The sequence below is a fragment of the Rhagoletis zephyria genome, unplaced genomic scaffold (genome assembly GCF_001687245.7).
Source record: "Rhagoletis zephyria isolate East Lansing unplaced genomic scaffold, Rhagoletis_zephyria_1.1 Rzeph_scaffold_00054, whole genome shotgun sequence".
Classification (NCBI taxonomy): domain Eukaryota; kingdom Metazoa; phylum Arthropoda; class Insecta; order Diptera; family Tephritidae; genus Rhagoletis; species Rhagoletis zephyria.
In genome coordinates, this window is record NW_016157138.1 from 388,325 (window position 1) to 413,618 (window position 25,294).

General features: G+C 35.0%; 1 protein-coding gene across 1 annotated transcript in view; it reads right to left on the reverse strand.

Annotated features, from left to right (window-relative positions):
- LOC108368844 (homeobox protein 10-like) overlaps window positions 1-25,294 on the reverse strand; it is a 323,531-nt gene that overhangs the window by 132,637 nt on the left and 165,600 nt on the right. The gene's annotated exons all lie outside the window — the stretch shown is intronic.

A 25,294-nucleotide genomic window follows, 5' to 3' on the forward strand; every position in this document is an offset into this window, starting at 1 on the left:
TGAATTGTATCGTTATTGCAGAGGACCATCGATATAGTGCCATCGGCAGGCATCGCTGAGGTTGGAAATTCACATAGCGACTGCTGCAGAAGAAGAGCTGAAAATCTTGCGTCATTCATTAAAAAAACGGCCATAGTGTCAACCCACTACTTCGTGGTCCAATATACATAAATTTTTTACATAAATTCCTGCAAACATCCTGGCCTCCCCTCTCACTGAGTTATTCAGATATAAACTATGTTTAATTTAATGGAACCTTATAGGGTTATATTGAAAAATTGGCAAAACAACTATACTCTTTTGCAGATAAAAAAATGTTGATTATAGAAAGAGTTTTAACAACGCTTCAGCACTAGAAATAACAAAGTCAAAATACGGAATGAAGAAAAACTGGATGCGCTCAGAAAACTGTAAGGCAAAGGCTACGCAATGAGCGGGGAGCGGCTTTTATTTCTGAGTGGCGCACACTGGGGATTTGGCGGAAAAAAGTCAAATTTTCAACACGCCACCTACGCAATGTACAATGATATTTCCAAATTCCAGAATAGATCCTACAATAAAATCAAAAAGAATTACTGTAAATGTATTAGCCTATTGCGACTTAAATCTAAAGGTATTGGAGCTCTTTTTAATTATCCTAAGGAAGACCTCAGCATGATGACATTGGCTTTAATTGAACACTTCCGACATAGTACATATATGTATGTATGTATGCACATTAATTTAATTCGAATTGGTATACAGTAAGTCAGGGCCGTAGTCAGGATTTTTTTCGGGAGGGTACTGAGAAAATATTTTTTTATTTTCACTTGTATTTCAACATAGATTGATTACAAGCAAAAATACTGGTAAATCAACTAATTTTGGATCGTTCATTTCAAAAATCACATAAACAAATTGTTAAAGCTTTGAGTTTTGCTGTCATTCAGGTTCATTTATATTAGCTAGTGATATCCCAGGTGTTTAAAAAATAAAGTGATCTCAATTTTTTTTATTTTTTGCGTTCGCGCAATATATTTCAAAACTATGAATAATACCTCAATTCCCGGAAAAGCATTATATTACTCACTATCGAATTTTCTGCCACTTTAAACCAGTTCTGTAGCTACTCAAGTCGTATTACTGAGCAATTATATATACATAGATAGATTCTTTAACAACATCCGTATATATCGTATCCCAATTGTGTGAATACCCAAATATTTTTCTTTATCCCAATCACGAAACATAATTTGTTAAAATTTTTCAATAGAAGATTGCTGCTGATTGTGCCAATCATTTGACTGCAAAAAAAAAATGTCCCAAGTTTTTTTATTTTGTAGCAATCGAGTGACACTGCCTTAAAAATTTATGCAATTAAAAAAAAAACTTCAACAAATTTTCGTAAAAATTTCGAGTTTTTAATTAGATCCTGAGTATGCAGTTTTGTAGCCCAGTACAAGTTTCAAATGGCTAAAACTTACGGTTGATTTTTTAGATCTTTCAAAACATCTCGAAATTTGTACGAAAATTACCAATACCAAAATTAAATAACAACAAAAATAATGTGTTAAAACTTGGCAAAAAGTAGTTCGGGTATAATACCTACAACCCCCCTACCCCCTAAATATGGCCTTGCAGTAAGCTGAAGGTTTTCTTTTGAAAAAATGCCTAACGGCCTTCAAACTTTTGGTTCAACTGAGATCAGTTGGTCTGTACTTTTGTTAGTCTTTACGAAGTATTGGATTTCTTATATGGGTTTGGTAATGCAATCGCATTTTTGTAGCTTTATTTTGTCATTGTTTGATCCCGGAAAACTTTGCTTTTAATTTTTTATATATAATCATAAAAGCATCACGACTTTTTCTTGCAGCTTATATCCGCATGCTCCTTAAGAACAACTGTTCTAAACTTTATTCTACAAAATTCTTTTTCAATTCATATATTTTCTCCAAATATTCACATTTCTATGAGTAGAAACACCTTATTATGCACAAATGTACAAACACATACATATATTATGTATGTGCAAATATCTGTAGAAGCTGCTATCTTTTTGTTTTGCTTTTACTCTGCAGCTCTATATAGCCACTGCCAGGGTGTTTGGTGTTGGTCAGGAGCCCAGAAAACTGGCAAAGCGCCAAGTAAGTCAACTCATTTAACGGTCAACACATACGAAATTGTGCAGCAAAGCAATGAACGTATGAGTGCACAATTGAAAGTGCAACAACACACATACAAAAATGCACATATACTACATATGCATGTACATATATGAAACTTCACATCGCAAGCATGCACTATAGCATTTATAATGACTTTTCATTCTTTTGCACATAATAGCTGCTTACATAAACAGAAGCAAACAAAATTTCCGTCTATTCACATTTCTACACAGCGTTCACTTTTTCAAATTGCTTGACCCTGTTTTCGGAATTTTTTTTTCGGAAAACTTCTAGCAGTTCGCTGGCACTTCCTTGATTTTAACCCTAACTACATGCTTAACTAGTTTTCAGTGAAAATGCTAGACATTACTTCATTTTTTATGGCAGCCTTCCCAATCCAACTGCATTGGTGTGCATGTGGGCGCCTCACCTTCTTTGGGTTTATGCGCCTTTCCTCACATTTGATTTTTAAGTTTTTTTTTATTTCTGCTCATTCACTTTTCATTCTATGGCCATCGAGTTGACAGCCTTCGTTGTGCTTCTAGTCAGGGCATTGGCACAATTTCGAGGTTGTTTCGCTGCACTCCATTTGTCTTCCTACCAAATATATATATATGTATGTAATTGCAGTGATACTAGAATTTTATGTGGCTCTTGCATATGAGGCGATTCACGTCAAATGTCCCAGGCGCGCAGAACGGTGCAAAACAAGCTACTTTTCGATTAGCTGGGAATCACAAAAAAAAATGGAAAAACTATGATTTCTGTAGATTTTTGTACGGGCTATCCGATGCTCGCGCGTTTTTCAAGAGTTCTAAATTTCTGGGTGAAAATTCGAAGCGAAAATTTTATTGTAACTCTCCCCAATGATGGTAGTTTTTAATACGTATTGTTTTTAGTCATCTCGAATAGTAAGAACAGGTGTTTTTACATATAAATCAATAATAAAAAATGAACTTTTTTAATTTTTTTTACAAAAGAGTTGCCACCTGTTTAAAAAGTTTAATTCCATTAAAAAAATAGGATTAATCAAATATCGCAATGCGAGTGCCAATTGGCAAAGGGTTTAAGAGAGCTCATTTAAAGCAAATATTTTTCGAAGAGGGTTGCCACCTGTTTAAAAAATTAAATCCCACTAAATAGATTAGGTGAAAGAAATATTACAATATGAGTTTCAAATTAAAAGTATTGATGTAAGCTAACTTTACAACATATTTTAGGAAGGTTGCCACCTGTTTGAATAATTAAGTTCGATTAAGTCGTATACATATATGAAATATAGTTTGCAATGGATCGACTCTATGTTGTCGTGGTTCGATTGTGGAAACTCGCATGCCTTACTCGGCGAGGAGAAGATTCATATCTTGGTTAGAACAAGAAGAGTTGCCACCAGTTAAACAATTAAATCCAATTAAGTTAAATGAATTACTACAATATGGATATTAGTCAAAAGGGTTTTGAAAAGGCTGCACACACAACATACTTAAGCCACGATTAGGAGGAATGCCACCTATCAACAAAATTAAATTAAAATTAGGTAATTAATATATGCATAAAAATATGGGTGTCAGAAAGAAAACATATGTAAAAGAAGGTTGCAGATTAAAACTATTTTAAAGAGGGTTGCCAGCTGTTCAAAATATTAAGCTCGAGGAGTGTAATAAAATAAATAAATTAATATTTCATGACTATCTATCTATGTGATTTCGGAAAGGTACAAGGGTTGCCATCAGTTTAAAAAGTGGAATTCAGAGTTAGATGAATGAAGGTTTTTTAGATAATTGAAATATGTATTACAAATATGTAGTTTGAAAATATTTTGAAAAGCCGAATTTACTTTAATTACACATAAGTTGAGTTAAATACGTCTTGAAATATGGGTGTCAAACGAAAATCATTAATAAATCGTTTGTTTGAACATTTAGAGTATTTCGATAATCTAAAGGGTTGCTCTGAAAGTATTCAACTCGGAACCCGCTAGTGGTAGCAGAGGAAGAGGGAGGCCCCCACTGCGATGAAAAGATCAGGTGGAGAAGGACTTGGCTTCACTTGGCGTTTCCAATTGGCGTCAGTTGGCACAGAGGAGAAACGACTGGCGTGCTTTGCTGAACTCGGCCAAAATCGCTAAGGCGGTTGCAGCGCCAAAAAAAGAAGAAACAGAGAGGGTTGCCACCTATTTAAAAATTCAACTCAATTAAAATTATTCAATATGTTAAATGAATTTGTACAATATGGGTAACAATCAAAAGCATTTCATTCTAAAAAAGTCAAATTCAACTTGGATTCAGGAAATTAGTTATATGAAATATGTATCCAAATATGGGCATCAGGGGAAAAAGCTTTAGAAGGTTTCGTTTGAAAATATTTAAAAAAAAGAAAATTGTGAAGATCTCGTATTTGTTTGGCTGAGTTTAAATATATTGAATTTTATTGGAATAAATAACTTCTAAAGTAGCATGCGGGAATTTCATACACATAGCGAAGTGGGTGAGGAAAAACTTGTATGGGTATAAAAGAGCATTGTTGCATAATTTTTTGATACTAACTCACCGTAGCAGCGGCGAAACGTCGTTTGCTGAAAAATAGAAAAAGATGATAAAAGAATTAATAATATGTCAGAAAGTAGAGTAAAATAGTAAAAAATATAATAAAAGTAAGTAAATTAAATTATTTAAAAATTTAACAGATTATTTCGTTTCTCGCACTTGCAACGGACATCAACGTCAATATCCTAAGAAGTTCAACAAATCTCGAAAATTTCCTGCGAAACCATAATGAAAAATCATATATAATTAGCACAGTTTGCGAAATACGAAATTCAGTTTTAGGCGAACGGGTGGCGAGGTTGTTAAAAAAAAATGGTAGCACACCCTAATGTTCAACAATTTCATAAAAAACGGCATCAAGCTCGATAAAATTGTTGAATATAATTGTAACAAAGGCAAAAAATAACAAAAAAAGCGCACCCTATTTCTGCATAATGCTGCTACATATTTTTTTAAATATTTTTTTTTTAAATTTGCTTTCCTTTTCCTTTCATTAACATAAATTAAGCGCATTAGCGTGCTGATACTCTTGTTATTATGTAGCGAACATGAAAATTGCATACTATGTACTTATCTTAGCTTTAGAAAATTGCATGAATATGCATACGTATACAGTATATAAACAAATACTTATATATGTATGTATGTTGGCAGTCCTATATTCTGTTTTTGCATTTCTGCATGTAACATATTTACAGGTACATATTTTTCATCATATCTACTAAATATGCATGCATGTATGTATGTATGTGTGTACATATGTAAATTTTTACACTCATATTTACATACCGATACCTGCACATTGCCTATATATATGTGCATGACACTATTCATAGATACATAAACTATTAGGTTGGTTCTTAAAAATATCAAAATCATGTTCTACGTGCAAAATAAAGACACCCACGGAAGTTTTAACCAATTTTTAGGACTCGCTGCCAGCTTTTGAGAAAATTATTATGTTTTTGTATCGCAAAAATTTTTATTTTGACCAGGGCCCTATTGCACCAACGAATTATCATTAGCATTTTAGCAGATTATCGAACTTACGCAAAGTTTTGTGTTTTACCAACATGATAAGGAAAAGTCACTCAAATGAGTGTTGATAAGTAAAATATCACTCAAAATCATAGATAAGCGTTGCACCAAAATTTGAAATGCTTGGCGAAAAGGCTTTAGCGGATAAGTGATAAGTTATGCAAATTATCAAAATTTATTAGCATTTCGTTGCACCAAAAATTTGTATATATCACTTATCATCTTTCATTTTGCTAACTTTAGCATTATTTTGCTAAAAGTAATTTTACCTATCATACAAGTGATAAGTTACATTTATTCAGTCTGAATGAATTTATTTATTAATTTATTGTAAAAGGATAATACAACTATACCTTAACAATCTAAAACTCAAGCTCTAACACGTGATTCGATAAAATATTGACACAAAAAATGCTTCGATTCGAACTATTAAATTTATTAGAGGAGGAAAATCTGCAAANATACCTTAACAATCTAAAACTTAAGCTCTAACACGTGATTCGATAAAATATTGACACAAAAAATGCTTCGATTCGAACTATTAAATTTATTAGAGGAGGAAAATCTGCAAATAATAAAAGGCGTGTCATAAAAGAACAAATCAGCTACAGTATAGATTTTGATGTAGTAGACAAATTTCGGCTATCTCGTAGCCAAATTGAAGAAATTTTATTAAAAATTGGAGCGGANACGTTTATATAGCGAGCCGCTTGCTCCAAGCAGACACCCGCTTGCAGCCGCACCTACTGGTGAACAGACGCTGCAGACTTCAGTGAGCCCTTAAACCGAATAAGTCAGAGTGGCCCCACCGAAGCTCCCTCTCTTTCTGCCGTGACCCAAGGCTCCACTCGGATTGGTTACCGCATCTCGCACATGGGTTGCTCACGTTGCCCAGAGTGCGCGAACGAGGACGCAAGAGTCGGGATTGAGTATAGCCATGCAACTGTAACTGCATACCCAGCGCAATGACTATACCCCATTGCACTCCACTTATCAACTTTACTTTTCAATAAAAAGGCTTATCTAAAAGTTGTAAAGTGATAAATGATAAGTCATTGGTGCAATTGGGCCCAGCTCTAACTCGGCGAGTTTATGTATATGAGCAAATCTCACTAAGGTTTACATTTTTCGTCAAAAACGTGTTTTTGGTCGAAAGTGGTGGCATACTTATCTTAGACAATGCATTATCTTCAGTTTTGCATAAAAAAAAGATTCCATCGCGAAATTGTATTTAAATGAAAAGTTTAAAAATACATTCTAAAAAGTCGAAATAACAGCTCGCGCTCATATACCCGTAGTTTTGTGTATAACGAATACGTCCTGTAGTTTCTAAAATCAAAGTCATATTTTACTCAATGTTATTTTTTTTTTTTTGTGGCACACTATTTTTATTACACTAGATTCGTTTCTTTTGGTAAGAACATTTTCGCCGTTTAGTTTTAACATTTTTTAGAACCTATCTTAAATTAGTAAAATTAAAAAAATCGTAATATGAACATTCTATTTGAAAACTTCTTAAAGTTATTAAAAGCAATTATGATTTTTTCGAGTTCCAATGAAACAATTAGTAATTTCGGTACTTTTCCGCCAAATAACCGTTTGAAGGCTAAAATTGTTCAAAACCTTGATTTATTTTGTATTGTACTTATTTCTGGAACTCCATTGAGTGAAATAAATTTAAGAAGAATGCTTCAGCGTTTGGTTTTTTTTTGCCAAGAGAAGGGAGTGACACTATAAAAACTGCTGAGATTTGCTCATATACATATATACAGTGGCGAAAATATAAACAGGGATATACCTTACAATTTTTTTGGCTATTTCCTTTTCGTTCAATTAATATTTATTATTTTTTTGATGAAAGTGTAGCTCGTTATCTAACAAAAACCATGAAGGTCAAAATTTGTACAAAAATAAGGAAAATTCGACAATGTTTCATCAAAATTTGGAGCTTTTTAATTACACTTCTTTGAAATATGCTGAGTATGCAATTCCATTTTAGTATGTATAATAAAGTTCAAGTTTGAAGTCGCTAGGACTTGCTTTTGATTTTTAGAATTTTTTGTGGCAGGTATTCTCAATAAAAAAAAAAATGTCGAATATTTTTTATCAGGTACCGAGAACGTTTTCCAGTTTTGGTTTAATTATGCATGAGAACAAAATGTAATGTCAAAACGATTCCACTAAAGAACCAAACGAGAATAGAAGTAAGTATTTAAAAGAAGAGAATGCTAACAAAACTCTCGGGAACAAAGTAATAACGAGAGTATCGAGAACATTTTCAACAAGGATCAAATAAGAACAAAAATGTGGGGAACGTTCTGCTATAGAACAAAACGAAACAAAAGTTTTGAGAACGCTAGGGAAGAGGGGACGCCTGCGTGTAGATTTGAAAATTCGTTTCAGTGAGAAACACGATATTTGATTCCAGATCGTTTATCATTAGGGTAAACTATTCATTTATGGAACAATTTTTAATTTTTGTGCAAGAAGAGTTTGCGCCTTAAATATTTCATTGACTTAATTTGCATAATTATCTTTCAGTTTTTTTTTTTGATAAATTTTAATATTCAAATATTTCAAACTAATTAACGCTATGTAAAAAATTTTGTTCTCGCTTCCATTCGTCGCAAATAGTTCAGAGAAAATTTGCTCCCGTTTCGTTCTTTGTCAGAAAGTTCCTCCGACTTTAGTTCCCAAACTTTTCTTCGAGCTAAAGTTCCTTAGACTTTTGTTCCCGTTTTGTTATTTGTCAAAACGTTTCGGAGATTTTTTCCCTTAGATAAGTACCTGAAAGTATAGTTTTGTTATATTTGGGAACGTTCCGCAGGGTTTTGTTCTTATATAATTCCCATTGAGAATGTTCTCGAAATTTTCGTTCTCATTTCGATTTTAGTTTTGAAGCATCCTTTGGAGCAAAACTACGAGAACATCATTTAGTTTCGATCGATGCTTTGTATTGAAGAAAATGCGTAAACCAAAAATTGCCAAAAATCAAGAGTAGGTCCTAGCTACCATGGACTTGCACTTTAATACACTAAAATTTAATTGACTACAAAACTGCATACTCTAAAATATCTGATTACAAATTTTCAAATTTTGAAGAAAATTTTTTAAAACTCGTCTAATTTTTATAAATGTTCTTCCAAGTTTGAAATTTTAATTGGCATGGCCTTTTTTAGATCGTAAGCTGTACTTTCTTAAAAAAATAATAAACATTTTTTAAACAAAGAAAAATAGCCAAAACTTGCAACAACGTCTCTTCCGTAGTTACATTTTCGCCTTAGTATATACGTCGATAAATTTCAATATGCCTTATAGCTGGCCAAAGCCAACAATATTTTTAATAAATTTTTTTTTCACGCCCTGGTCACGACACTTTGAAATCTGTTAAAAATTTTAAAATTTTCGTCGATGTCTTTATTTTGTACGTAGAACTAAATAAATGACCGTTACTAAAAAAATTAGATTTATAATTTTTTAAGAACCGCCCTAATATATATACATATGTATGTATTTATGAGTTTGCTCGAATTCGTAAGGCTGCAAGGCAAAAGTTCAGTCGCCTAATACCTTCGCCAATTCGGTTGAAGGTGCAATACTCGATTTGTTGGGGGCGAATTATTAAACAAACAATCACAGGCGCACAAGTGGAAGGTTGAGGTCCTAAGCATTTGAGGGCGCATATTTGCTCGAATGTTATGTTAATACACGTAAATCGACATAATTTGAATAGGCTTGCAATTACACGGAAATGGTATAACCATTATAGTTAGTTAGAAGTTATAGAAAACAGTTAAAAAGTAAAAATATAGGGACCTTAACGGTTATGATCTTTTTAATACAAATCATGAGTTAACTGCTAGTTCATATATATTTACTTAGGACAGGAAAGGTATTGTCAGATTACTATAACAAGACTTCTCTTGGTGACTAAAGAAGCAGAAGCTTTGCGCTTAAACAACGTTGGGAAATTACGCAAACTAAATGGAGAACGATTTTGCTCCAAACATCATCTTTTCTGTTGACACACATTTTCATCTTGGCGGCTATGTTAACAAGCAAAACTGCCGCATCTGGGTATCGAAAAACTCACACGTGATCGTCAAGAAACCAATGAATGCTTCGTCAGAGAGCGACAGTTTGGTGCGGAGGCATCAATGGCACATTTTTCTTTGAGAATGCTGCTGGAAACGCTATTTCGGTCTAAGATGAGCGCTACAGAGGCACGATAAACGGTTAAATATTTGTGTCGGGTGCCGTGAAGGCCCGATATTATGCGAACAATTCATTAAGGAGTCAAGCTCTTAAGGTGAATATTGAGAAAGCCATTCGTGAAAAAAGCCACAAACCCTAACCAAGGTCTTGGAAAACAGGATGCGCTACTGCGAAGCCAGCCGAGGAAACAGCATGAATAAAATCGTGTCCCCCCAAATAATAGGATCTAATCGTAATTGGGTAAATTTGGTGAGAAAATTTTTTTGATTTTGTGTTCTAAATACGAGAAAAAGTGGGGTCACCAGTTAAAAAACTATGTTGACCTCGAGATGACCTTGAAATTTACCCTCACGTTACCACGACAATGAAGGATGATCAATTGTCACTCTATAACAAAATAGAATAGGAATAGGCCGACAAGGGTTTGTTATTCAGGCCCTGTTAGCCTGAAACAATAAATTTTTACCTTTAAAACTGATTTTGTATTCCAATTTTCAAAGAAATCTGGCAACCCTAGACTACCTCAACGTGCTCTGCATTGGGGTAGCAACAGAATAATAGCAAAAACAAAAAACTCTTATGCACAGCCATTCATACGTAAGTACACACACAGCCGTGACAGCAGCAGTTCAAATGCAAATAAAGCAAAAAAATGCAAAAAAACATAGAACCGAATACTAGTAAATAAACGCCTTCATTTCCACAAAATTCGCGGCACACACTCACTCACACTTACACAAGCCGCACAGCCAGCACAACGCATGCAATGGCGAGGCAATGTGCGCAAAACCAAGGCCGACTAGAACAACAACAACAACAACAACAACACCAATAGCAAATGCATTAGAATTGCATTAGAAAAGCCAGCAAAGCCGGTGCAAGGCTGCGATGTCAGTGACCGAACGAACGCCTTGGTGCGGCCAAAGCACCGCGCGCCATGCCACTTCGTACACGCCACACGATGCGACGTGTTGCGATGCGACATGACCGATGCGGTTGGTCGGTGGTTTTGACGTATGCATGTACGTATGTACATACATACATACATACATACACACACGTAAATGCATTGCAGTGCGGCAACGCGTCAAAAGGACGTGAGCGCGCAAGGCTGAGAGGTGAGACAACGCGAGTTGCATAGGTGAGTGGGGTGAAGTGTGTTTATGTGTGTGTGTGTGTGGGAATTTGCAATAAGCAGTAAAATATTGCAAAGGTGTAAATTATTGCTGTGAGTAAGGCGGAAAGCAGGCAGGCTACATATTAAACATGTGGAAATTAGATAAATGTAGGTGAGGAAAAGTGAGTAAACGTAACCGGTTGTGATTAAGTCAGAAAGTAATAATTAACGGGGAAATGATTTTTGATTGAATATGGAAGCGATTTAAACTCCCAAGGTTGGTAGACAATCTTAGTCAACTGGAATGCGCGGACCCAGAAAGAAAAAAATAAGTTTTGCCTCGGACTGTGACCGATGTTTAGTGTATCTAATGCCCAATTTCCAATTAAAAAGTCAAATTGCATTTCACTTTAATTACGAGCTTTTATTTAAATAGCCGGCATTGGACATTTAAATACAGTTTTAGGATTTGATCTGAAAGTGAATACTTCAATTTAATAACACGGGATCACAAATTTGAGTAGTTTATCTAGAAATGCTCCTATCTATTCCCCATGCAGAATCGCCCCCTAATTCCAAAAATCGAGTTAATTTTTTTATTCTATGGATAAGTTTTCGAGAAATCTTCAATTCCGTTATTCAGCTTAAAACAAAAAGTGGTGCCATCTAATCGCGTATTTCTTACGAACCAACTCAGCAATCTTAATATGAAATACAGCAAATGAAAGCTAACAAAATTCTCCATAAACCGTGTATACATCACTTTACGATATTTATGACTGATAATTTCAGAGAAATAAGTTAATCATTCCAGGAAAAACTTAAAAAATTACAGATTTTGTGTAAGCTTTTTGCATTTGTGTTAAAGCCTGTTCTGTTACAAAAAAAAAACTCAAGTTCCTAACGAAGAAAATCAATGGACAAATAAAGAAGTAATGAGTGGTCAAATGAAAATTCGCAGATTTCTTGTGCGAAAAAATAGCAGGAAAGAATGTTACTCATACGCCATGTAACCAAATTAATTAATCGGCACTTAAAAAGTATGCTGCCAAAAAACCAGGATAGATTAGGTTAGGGTACGAAATTATAAATGCGCCTAATTTTAATGCCTGAGAGCTCCTCAGGGTTGGTCAGCCAGTCAAAATTTTTCTAATTTAGCCTCGCGAAGGCTGTACAGTCTAATAGAAGTTGCGGAGGTAATATTACCACACCACCATCTTGAAAGCTGCTATGCATAGCATATATAGCTATGGGACAGATCAAGTAAGATTACTAACTTTACCGCTTGAATACCAATCGCATAGTGGCCTGTCAGAAGCCGCCCAGCGAGGAGTGAGCGTAAGAAGCCCCTTTAATTGCTTTTATCAATCCAACACTGAGAAAAGTGTCAGCTGAATATATTTCACTCACCAAAAGAATTTATAACTATGTAAACGAAATCGTGCGTAAAGGGAAACATATTTAGTTGACGTAACTAGACTATTTTCTGCGTGTAGGTCAGAAGGATCTTGAAATTGCGTATGTTCTAGTTTTAATCAAGCACTGGCTAAGCTTACATAAGGCTAAACCATCCATATTCGTTGGTAACATTTTAAGACTGCATTTCGTTACCAAGTCATGATTCCACGCAGTTTCCCCTAATGTCGCTGTGGCTCGGCACCCAAGTGAGCCTGATTAACAAATAAGCCGATGCGGTTGAGAACGAGATCAAATATGCTGTGAACAGTTTTGAGTTATTAGCAGCATTGCCGCTGTGGGTTATCCTGCAAAAGTTGATAAAATTTCGACCTCTAAGCAAATGGCAGTGGGTATAAAAAGTGAGTTTAAGCCGGGCTTCTAAACTTCTCGCAATACTCTGTGAGCCTTTTACTCTCAGGCTGTCTAAAGGTAAGTATAAATTGCCTAATTTGAACTTTACGTGAAAAAGACTGAGACAATTTTTTCTGTGATTGAGAAGATGACAAAGTTATTGCGGGTGTAAACACAGACCATAACTCCCACAAAGCAGACGTTCCACTTTCATCCTGAAGTCTGACTCAAAACCAAATTCGCTGGGCTAACAAACTAAAACTGTGATTCAGAACCAACCTCTGAGTAAGGCGTCAAATCTATCCCAGACACGAACAGAAAAGTTTAACGGCCTTATTTACCTGGAACATCCTCAGGAGAAGATGGTTATAGAAATCATCCTTGCTCACTAGCTGATGGGAACACATTGCAGAGAAATCGGCTCTTCAGCTAACGCCTAGCACGGTGATCCAAATGAAGAAGAAATCTAAAGCGACGGTCAATGTCTCTACTTCTGTCCGGATTTGGCGAGACCCAGGCGGCTTACCAAAACTACACTTTTCGTTGCTAAAAACGACAAAATTTATTGCTTCTATTTTTTTTTTTCATGGAGTCAAGAGCGATATTAGAACAAGGGGCATCGGCTATCAGAAATCCAGATTAATACAACAACCTTAGCCTAATCTAACCTCCCGTGGCTAACACCGGAAACTAACGAATTTATATGGAACTAATTTGTATCTTTAAGCCAAATCCTCATTAAACCCCCTTGTTCACACAACCGATTTCAAGGAAGCGAAACATCGAAGACAGCTCCAAGAAAGCAATTTCCGCCCGGTAGGTCTGTAGGAGGGCTACAGGCGAAAAATCTAGCACATTGGTTGTACACTGCTTTGACAAGACTATTCTCTTTTTGGGATTCACCTTCTGGTCGCTGGAGTTAAACAAGACTTTCTCTAGAGCCAAGATTGAACGGGTATAGTGGTTGACCTCCATGCTTGTCACGTGAGCACTACCATCTACTTCCACGGACCGGTTATGGTGCTGCCAGGCTAAATACGATTTATCCTAGGAGAAACCACAAATTCGGACACGCAAAGGTCCTGGAAACTCCGCCGGATAATCTACGATAACTGACCTCCATGCTTGTCACGTGAGCACTACCATCTACTTCCACGGACCGGTTATGGTGCTGCCAGGCTAAATACGATTTATCCTAGGAGAAACCACAAATTCGGACACGCAAAGGTCCTGGAAACTCCGCCGGATAATCTACGATAACTGCATACATTATACTATTCCTCTACTCTGTTGAGATAATAAATGGAAAGTTGCCAGAGACCCAGACTCAGGGACGGACGCTATATGCACAGATGGTTTTAAGCTAAACGAAAGAGTAGTGCAGATCCTAAGGCCACATGGTGGCTCAGAGCCTCCGCCCTTCTGGCACGGCCTATCACTATAAATTCTGACGACTAAGCTGCTATTATACCTCTGAAATCTAATGAAACAATGTCCATAGAATGCATAAGAATTCTCAACCCGATGGCATCTAATTGCTCATATAGGCCTCTGGGTACAGAGACATTTGTGGCAACTGCTTGTGGACGAGTTGGCGAGGATAGTTACGCAAATAGCCGTAATACTAGGATAGAAATGTATAAGATGTTATGGAGCGCTGAACACTTTGAGTGATCATTGCAAGAAAACGCTTCTTAAAAACCCAGTAAATCCGTAAAAAATCAGAAAAGCATTCTTACTCCGAAATTAGTCAGAAACTTCATATATGTACAACGTACACATTTGCTCTCTTCCTTCTTCTCTCCATATATCTAGAAAAGTTGATATTTACCACAAAAATTAGCTGATATCAGCAGTCACCACCCACGTGATGCAGCAGCCACAGCATTGTAATAACATTTTAGCAAGTTTTGTGCACCTGCTATATTAGAATGAGATGAGAGAGAGAGAGAGAGCAAAGAAGAGCGTATACACAGTTAAAACACGCACGCACCTCAAAGTGGCAGAGAGCGCCGAAAAATAGCAGCACAGCACGTTGCAACGACATATGTAAGAATACCAAATAACAACAATAATAATATTAAATTCAAAAAGTTTGTCTACAACAAGCACGTAGAGGCTTACCGTCACCATCACCATCACCATCACCGTCACCGTGAACGACATGGCGACATCCACAACATGCAACCAAGGGCGTTTGTTGCCATTTGGGCATACATACATATGTCACTGCCTTGCTGCTGTTGTTGTTGTTGCCGCGGCTTTGCATTGGCACTGTAGCAACAACAACAGCCCCAGTACAGCAATGTTGCCACACATTGTCAATGCAATCGTTTCAACATGAACAACGGCATACATATATGCACTTATGTATGTTCATATATAAATAGTTTCTACCCGGCTGCGCCGCGCTTGGCAACGAAAGCAAAAACAGAAAATGAAAAAAACAAACAAAATGCCAATGGAAATGAAATCGAAGGCAACGAACAACGAACCAGGCAGGGCTGCAGCGATGCAGCATGGGTATGAGGAGGAGACTGCTGCTGCGCCAGTAGTGCTCTGTGGTCACCATGCAATGCCAATAGCAACAACAGCAGCAACACTCCGATGATTGCCAAGCCAATTTATGCGCATTAAACGTGGTTTTGTTGCACTGGATTTTCGGTGGCGGCGAAGAAGTCAGTATCATGCATTCGCTTTATTTATTTTGCATTTAGTGTTCTTGTTGTTGTTGTTGTTGCATTGCTGTTGTTGTTTTGTACATGTTGCATTGAAATAGTATTCTTAGCGCTAGAGTAGCTCTCGCTTGTTTGGATAATTGTTACTTGTTTGCGTTATTCGTAATTCGCTGTTGTTCTGTTCTGATTTCTATCTCACGCCTGAACTTCAGGGCAAAAATTATCGCCACCGTGAAGTTTGAAGGACGTCTTTTGTAGCGGTGCATTGCTGTTTTTTTTTGTGTTTTTTGCTGCATCTTAGCGGCTTTGCTCGCTTTTGGGTGACCTCAAGCGCCGTTCTAAGTTCGAGTTGGCTTCATTTGTTAATTCAATTGTTTTTTGTTCGCAAAGTCAAGTTTTATTTGCGAACTCTTTGTTGTTATTGGTTTGCTTAAGAACAGTCGACATGTTCTCAAGATGTTGCTCAGTGAAGTGAGCCTTCAAAGTAGCTTTCTGTTGTAGGCTCTGCAGGAATGCGAGGTCAAGTAAATTCACGCTACACTTATTTGATATAACTGATGTTGTAAGTATGTCGTTCTGAATTAAAATACCTAAAGTGTCTCAAGAAATCTCGAAAAATGCCAACTGAAAACCTAAAGGTCACAAAAACTCCTAAAAGGTCAGGAAAGATATAATAGAATTCCGAAAAAATCCCCAACGGTCCCAAAAAGTTTGGAAAATTATCGAAAAAAAAAAATTAAAAAAAATCTTATAAACCTTTCAAAAAACTGACAGTTTACAAGTTAAATGAAAAGCAAAAATATTCAGGTTTTTCTTGTTCAAAAAACCTAAAGGTCAACACTTTTCCATTCATACAAACCCTCTTTACAAAAAGGGAGATCTTGTGGCTGAAAATTTCAACTATTTAATATACGAAAAAGCTTTCAAGCACGCCAGAATGCGATTAAAATTTAAGTAAAGTGTCGAAATATTCTGAAAATCCCTAAAAGTTCCTCAGAAAATCAGCATTAAATAGTGAAGTCACACAAAATCGCGTAAGAATCTAAAAAACAATGCAGGAAAACGCAGAACAGTTCCACAAAATATCAAGAAATCACAATAGATTACAAAAAAGAAAGAGTTCTTAAAAAGATTTAAAAAATCTCAGTAAAATCTTTAACAACTTCGAAGAAAATCAGTGTTGAAAAATTGAAATTCACACAAAATTGGGAAGAACTCCAAAAAATGCCGAAAACTCACAGACGGTTACGGAAAATTCTCAAGAATTCTCGAAAAATTCAATAAAACCCCGATAAAAGTAAAAAAAAGTATTTTAAAAAAGGTTTTTAAAAATCTAGAAAGATTGTTAAAAACCACTCAAAGGTTCCAAAGGAAATCAGGATTAAAAAATGAAATGCATTCGCGAGACATCGCTCAAGGTTCCAAAAAATACCGACAAAACGTCGAAAGGTCCCGCAAAATTCTCAAGGTCTAAGGAATACTGAAGAATCACAAATCGAACAAAAATCAAAAAGAATCGACTATTCTCTTGCTAAAAACAAAAACATACTAGTAGGAAAATATCGTGTTTTACATAAGGCTGAAAAATCCGAATTAATGTACGAAAATTCAACAAAAATTTCAAACGATTAAAAAAAATCCACAAGATCACGAAATCGCGAATAAAAATCGAATGCATTTCGAAAAAAATTGAGACAGGAAAACCAAAAGTCGAACATCCACAAACGCTAATAAAAGATTAAAAAAAAATAAATAAATTTGGAATTGTCCCAAAAAATCCTGATAAATTAAAAAAAAAAATGTTACTAAAACACTGGAAGACCCACAAAATCACAACATGTTGAAGAAAAAATAACCAAAAATCACAAAGAAGTTTCGAATGATACCAAAAAAACCTGAATGGTTCCGAAAAATAATGTAATTTGTGGAAAAAAATGTGATTGAAAAACCAAAAGTCACAAAAAAAGTGAAACGCCCCGAAATATATTAATAGATTTCGAAAAAATTAGTATCGAAAGGCCAAAAGTCACAAGAAACAGCGAAAGGCCCCGGAAATATATCGAAAAATTTCATACAAATCCTAAATGATACCGGAAAAATTCTATGTGGTTCCGAAAAATAATTACGAATTCCGAAAAAATTTAAAATGAAAATCCAAATCTCTAAATATACCGAAATCTCGAATAATACCGAAGAAATCTCGAGTAATACCGAAAAAATTCCGAGTGGTTCCAAAAAATAATTACAAATTGCAAAAAAAAAATTAACTAAAAAAACAAATGTCACAAAAAAATTCCAAAGACCTCGGTAATACTTATATCGAAAAATCCGCAAGGAATCTCGAATTATACCAACAAATCCCGAATGATCCTGAAAAATAAAGATAAATTCTGAAAAAATTTAATTGCTAAACCAAAAGTCACAAAAAACAGCGAAAGGTACCGGTAGATTCCGAAAAAAATATGAATTAAACCCAAAAGTCACAAACAATCGCGAAAGTTTCCGGAAGTATGCCGCAAAACCCGAATAAGGCTGAAAAAATCCACACAAACAATCAACTAAAATGTTGAAGAAATACTCAAAATATTACCAAAAAACTTAAAAATATTGAATAAGTTAACAACAAAATAATAAAATCTTCTAGCTCAAAATAATGGAAGTAAAAAAATCTGAAATATTTTGTACAAGTTTTTATTGAATTTTCCCCGTATGCATGTTTGTTTGTTAGGCGCACTTCTTGACTTGAAACAACAATGCACTACGAAAGGTGAATTAATCCGATAAGTGGCGCAGGAGTCGAGATATTTGTCGAGAAGGTTATTATAGAAATATTTTTATTATTTGAATTCTTCCAAACTTTTGCATTCTTTAGAATTAAAAAAAAATTTAAAAATGTTCAATATTTTTTAACAATTTGTTCTACTGTTCCTCGCACTTCTATTTGTTTGTATACTTTAATTGCTCAGTCGATAACTTTCCTATCGCCATTGGCAATATCTGGCCACACTCAATTCCCTATTTAACGCACAGCAGGCAGCTGAACCAACATTCTTTTCTTTTACTTCATTTCTATAAACAATCAATGGGGTGACAACTGTTGCAATGACATTTCTATTTACCGAATATGACAACAGCAAACACACACAAAGTGTGCCACACGTGTCAAACGCCCACTACCCACTTCGACTTACCTTTCTTCTCACCAAATTTGAAACTATCATTGCGCTTAATACTTTTTTTAATTTTTCGATTTTTGTTTTGCATTGAAAGATTAAAAAAAAAAAATCGCCTTCCTAATCCCACTGCACAGACAGCTCATTTGTCTGTCAAAATGCAACACTGCTTGTTTATTTGCGCAACTGTCAAACTGTCAGTGGCGGTGAATGACTTTCAAAGCTGAATGAATCTCTGCTGCGTTGTTGGATGCCCCGAAATAATGAAAAAGTTCGGGCAGTTGATAAGCCCTTTCGGTCTTCTTTTTTTTTTTGGTTGACTCCTACGAAATTTTGAAAGAGTCAAAACAAAACCAAATAGAAATTAATAAAAAACTAAGCGAATATTTACAAATCGAGATGAAAATTCTTTTAGCCACAATACATACAGTCAGCCCACTAATAAATAAGCACCAGCAAAAGGAAAAAAAAACAACAAATTTGAAAACAATGTAAGAAGAATGCAGTTAAGCAATAGCAGCAGCAGAAAGTCGTCAACAACAACAGAAAGGAGGTGAAAAATAACTTTTAAAAAGAAAAATATACAAGCGCAAACAACAACAGCTCGCCTGCTGCCATAGTCCGTCCGTATTTTGTAAACAAAAGTTTTGAAAGCGTGTAAAAGTAGGTGAAAGGTTGAAGAACTGCCATGATAAAAGTTGCAACACCAACAGCAACAGCAACAAATCGAACGATACTACCACTGGCAGTCAACACACCGCAAGCTAGCCGCCGCATGCCATATAGCACACCTCACCGTACAGCACACCACAGACGGACATGCTGTGCCAACAAACACAAAAGCAGCCAGCGATTACACACATAGGAGGGTGTTTGTGGTTGCCACCTGTTTGCACCCGTCACCCGACGCTCGACGCTCGAACCCCAACTGTACGCAACCCCAACTGCAGCAGTACTATGCTGAAGAAAGCAAGCAAATATGAGCGACTAACAACTACAACAATGCTGCTGTCACGTCTCGTTCGCCTCACTGCGTCTTTTGTGTGCTACGGAGTTTGTGTATATGTACCCTGTGGGGAAAATCTCTGGTTCTGAACTGGTGCGCCTGTAGTACGTTTAGACCCAGCACTGGTCCTAGGAAGTGTCAATTGCCCCCCGCTGCATCCCTTTTTCGATAGTTCCGAACTAGTTCTACATTCTATAGTTCCGAACCAGTTTTAAAATCGCCAGACGAAAGAAAAAAGTATCATGATTTTTCAATCTTTTCGGTTCGTCCGGATGTTTTGTTTTGTATTACCAAACTATGAAATAACATCTGCGAAGTGCAGAATGAAAGTGCATTTGAGCGAAAAAGCCGCCAAACACATATATATGTAAAGTAAACAAGCCCCCCGCTGCATCCTTTTTTCGATAGTTTCGAACTAGTTCTAAATTCGACAGATAAGATCAAGTTCGTTCTGCGTCCCTTTTTCTATAATTCCGAACCAGTTCTAAATTCGTCACTTTAGATATAGATTTCTAATGAAAAAAGAGAAATAAAATAGGTTTTTTATGAGTCCCACATTTCGCTGATTTTGAACTGGTGGGGATCTACTTACTATCGGACTGGTTCGTTTTTGGCGATAAAGATCTTTCACGGAACTAGAAATTTTATGCACCAGTTCGCGGTTTCCCTGCAGGGTAAGTATGTATGTATTTGATCCACCAGGAAAATAATGAATAAAATATTACATTTCAATGATGTCTGCTTTTCTATGTGAACTTTGTTTTCATTAAACCGTTAGTGACAGGGTTAAATGAAATAGGGGGGGTTAAATTCCGTACGAGTAAAAAGGTTGTCGAAAGAACATACAGAATAAGAATGTATGTACATACGTTTTAAATATGTATGTAGTTTGAAAGAATGTCGCTACGAGAGAACATTAGGGGTATTCTCTGAGTCTTGCAAAGCCCTTGCACGGTGCACAGATTGCAATTTTTAAACAACTTCAACTGAGCAGTATCCTTGGTTCCTTCAATAGTCGGAACTAAACGAAATTAGTATGAAAACATTACTCATCAAAAATTGTTCACGTGTTAGGTACTTTTTCGGAAGTCGGTTAAATAAAAAAAAATCACTTAAATTCATATAAAATATATCGGAAGAAGCGAAAGTGATTTATAGAACTGACTGACTATTGCATTGGTCGTTAAAATTAAAAATAAATTTGTTGAAAAAATTCCAAAGGAATATCATAGCTTTCGGCAGGTTTTATATAATTCACACACGATCAGAGAAAATCTGCAGAAATCATTAAAAAGCTTTCGCTGCGAGAGAATTCTTCTGGTAAAATTTTTTTTAGTTTCACTTTTATTTCAACATATTTTGATTAAAAGAAAAATACTGATAAAAATAAAATTTTTCATAAAAACAGGGTTGAAATCTTGAAATTCCTGCCCGTAGTTTGTTTGTAAGTCAAATATGAGTGGCATTGTGCAACTATGATAGCACCAAATTTTGACAAGTTTTAAAATATTATTTTTTTTGTTATTTAATTTCGGTTAGTTTTTTATAGTTCGTTCTTTACCAACATCCGTATAAATACAAGTTTAAAGGCAGTGTCATACGATTGGGTATTTGCTAAGATTTGGTGTAAATCGTATCCCAATTGTTTGAACACCCAAAATATTTTTCATTGTCCCACTTTTTTTACCAATAGCCCAATATAAAAATTTACAAATCTGTACAAATGTACCAATCGAGTGACACTGTCTTAACAATTTATGCAATTTAAAAAAAAATTCTACAAATTTTCTTTAAAATTTAGAGTTTTTTAATTAACGTCTGAGTATGCAGTTTTGTAGCCCATTGAATTCTAGTAGAATACAGTACACGTTTCAAATGGCTAAAAATGTCGATTGATTTTTTAGAATTTTTAAAAGTTCGAAATTTGTACGAAAGTTTGTTGAATTTTTTTTTTTAATTGCACAAATGAGTAGTCCACTTGCAAACAGCGTTATGTGATTTTATAATAGTGAGCCATATGTTAAAAAAACGTCTACAACAACAAGTAACATCCAAATTGTATGTTTCTCTTTATTATCTGAAAATATGGATAAACAAGAGCCTAATAACGTTAAAAAACAATATGGCGATGTGGTAGTTTTTGCAAATTTTATATATAAAAATTTAATATAGCGAGTTTTGAAGCAGTAACTTTTACATAGCTATCTTTGTTTTGATTTTCGCGTTCGCTCTTCCATGAAGATTGATCTGCTTCTTTTTTACCGACGCCTTCCACTAGGCACCGCAACTACCACGTTTTCATGCAGTTTTCTAAGTTCATCAGAAGATGGAGATTTTTGGAAGTGTATAAATAAGTATTACAGCGACTTTTGCAATAGTAGTTAACATTTGATGATATTTTTCAGAAAATAGAAAGATTTTGCACTGTATTGTTAGTGGACATGAAACTACTTTAAATACTGGTACGTTACTCACCAAAAATTAAAAATCTAAAAGAATTTACATAGCGCCTCTGCAGGTGGACTACTCAAATTTGGAAACATGGATTTCCAAGGGTTTTGTTAAAGAATGAACTTTATTTTTATTTAAAAAAATAACAACAAATATAATACGTTAAAACTTGGCAAAAAGTGGATCGGTTATAATTCTTTGACCACTGTATATATTTTTTTATATCTTTAATTGGACCTTCACGTTGTACATAAAGGAAATACATAACAAAATTAAAAAAATATATTAAGTTAGAGAGATTCAGGAAAAGACTCGAAAATTTTCGAAAAATCCGAAAAATCGCCAGAATTAAAACTTGAATATTTCCGAAAAGTCCAAAAAAAATCGGAGGGATTTTAAAAAGCCCCGAAAACCCACGAGAACTAAAACTTGCTTTGCAAAAAATTCTAAAGAGATCTCGAAATGAAATGAAAAAATCTTAAAAAGTCTCCCAAAAATCCTCCATTAATCCATTAAAAATTCTGGAAAGATGCCAACCCTATTAAGCTGGCATTTCAAGGTACTATTTTATTTATATCTAAGGAAAATTTGAAAGTTAGGGGGGGAGGGGGGCACCCCCTGCCCCTACCTGGCTACGCCCATGCAACCATACATTATGATCTAACAAAAAATCTGTGTGAAATGTGAAAATCTTTGGTCAATATCCTAGGCTCGTCAAGTCCATCAAAGTTCAAGTACTAACTTCGATTCTCCACAAAAAAGGTCCATGTACCAAATTATGTAGGACTAATACTTTCGAAGATTATTGCAATTTCAATAAAAAAAATTAATTAATTAATTAATTAATTAATTTTTATTTTTTGAGCATATTGAACTTTGATGGACTTGGGTGAGCCTAGGATATTGACCAAAAAATTCCAAATTTCACACAGATTGTGTTTAGAGCATAACGAACCATATTTTTGCTATTACCAATCAAAATTCTAAAAAAGCGGACTTTCGGCCCACGCTAATGACCATCTATTTGATAAAATATTATGCCTTGATGTATTTTTTGCAGTTTTAGCTTAGACTTTAAAGATTAAGATTCAGGATGTAAAAGATCTTCAAATCTTGGTTAGTATTTAAACATGCTTCTATGAGCGACCCTGCCTACATGGTTTCAATTTTATCGGTACTTCTCAACTAGCTTATGGCATTCAAAAATAAAAGTTGGAAGTAAACTGACTAATTTTTAGCACACGAATGAATCATTTTAGTAAAGCCTGAGGAAAATTACAAACTAGCACAGTTGTAAAAAATCATTTGCTCAATAGACATTCATTTGGTGGCTACGTGCAAAGGGCACGTTTTACCTTATGCTTTCTTCAAAAAAAATATATGTAGTACGTGCATGATTTTTGTTGACTTTAGTACATTCTTCTTTTACCTAAACTATGGTAAACAACAATAATTGCAACATGCTCACTTAGAAGTGTTTAAATAGATAAACACATAATTATATGTTATATACATACATACACACACATTAAGGCATGTATTTATATAGTATGTACCTACACTAGGGCGGGTCAATTTGTATGGATCGATTTTTTTCGACATCGTTCCTAGCGGACACGGATTGTTCATAAAATTCTAAGAAAAAAAATCCTGCAGACTATAGCTCTAAAGTCAATTCCGCGCCTGCGCAATTTTAAAAGAAGATATCTTTAATATGCAGATGAATATTTACTAAAGTGTTACGAAATGTTTTTTTTAATACAAATTTATATTTTGGAGTTCTTTGATACGAAGAATTAAGTTTTGATATATATTTCTTATTTAAAGAACCGCAAGATGGCGCTACAAATCAATAACCCAGGCAAGTTAGCTCAAAAATAGGGGAAAGTTTACGATAATTCGCATAAAGCTGAAAATTTGTACGAATGTTCCAAACACCATTATGAATGAAATTTCAAAAGTCTCCATCGATTCCACGTCTGTATGAAGAATCATGCTTTGACGTGCAAGAATCCAAAATTTAACAGGTTCTTTCATGTTGATATTTTTACCGAAAGTAACCTTTTTTTATATTTTTTTAATTCCGAAAAATTGTCGATGAATCAATGGTTAGGCTCCTAAACTACTAATCCGTTTGGAAAATGTCGTTGCGGTACTCTACCATGAATACTGCCAGAGGTATGCAGTTTGAAAAACTAGGTTTGTATGGGAGGTGCCATGTCACTTTATTTATCTAAACATTTTTCAGCCTATAGCCATTCTTGAAAAGTTTGAAGTAGGTGTCCAAAATTTCAAAAAAATCGGTAGGACTGCTGTCGAGATTTGCGAACAGAAAAAACGGCTTTCAAAATATATACATATTAGTATTATTATAGATTTGTACCGCCATCTTGCGGTTCTTTAATTAAAAAATAGATATCAGAAACTATTTTTTGTATCAAACAATTCCCAAGCACAAGTTTTTATTAAAAAAAATAAAAAATTCATAACATTTTAGTAAACTGCATACTAAATTAGTATTAATTAAAGATATCCTCTTTTTAAATTGCGCAGGCTCGAAATTAATTCCGCTAGGAACGTTGTCGAAAAAAAAATTTACCCGCCCTAACCTACACCAAGTTAACCTCACACGCAATTATCAACAAGGAATATGGGCCACTTTGCGCGGGTGAATCACTTTAAGAAAAAGTAAAAACAAAAAGATAATTATCTAGATTCTAAAGCATAGCAATTTAAACAAGTAAGAAAGTCTAAGTTCGGGCGGAGCCGAACATTAAATACCCGGCGCAAGTATTAAATATATGTTTTCCACCTTTCCGAAAGCTACCGCTACATGATAAGCCGGGGTGTATACATTTTAAGTAAATTAGCGTCCTTAAATTTCGAAATATTGAAATTTCAAGCATATCTGAAATTTACCGTTATATGAAAAGCGGCCTCAATTTTAGTCCGATTTCAACAATTTTCAACGGTTTGCTTTTATGTGGCAAGCACAATAACCATACCGAGCTTGGTACAAATTGCTAGAACGGTTAGCGAGATACATCTATGTGATCATAAGTGGGCGGTGCCACGCCAAAATTTGCTTTAATATTTAATGATTTATCCAGTGGTAAA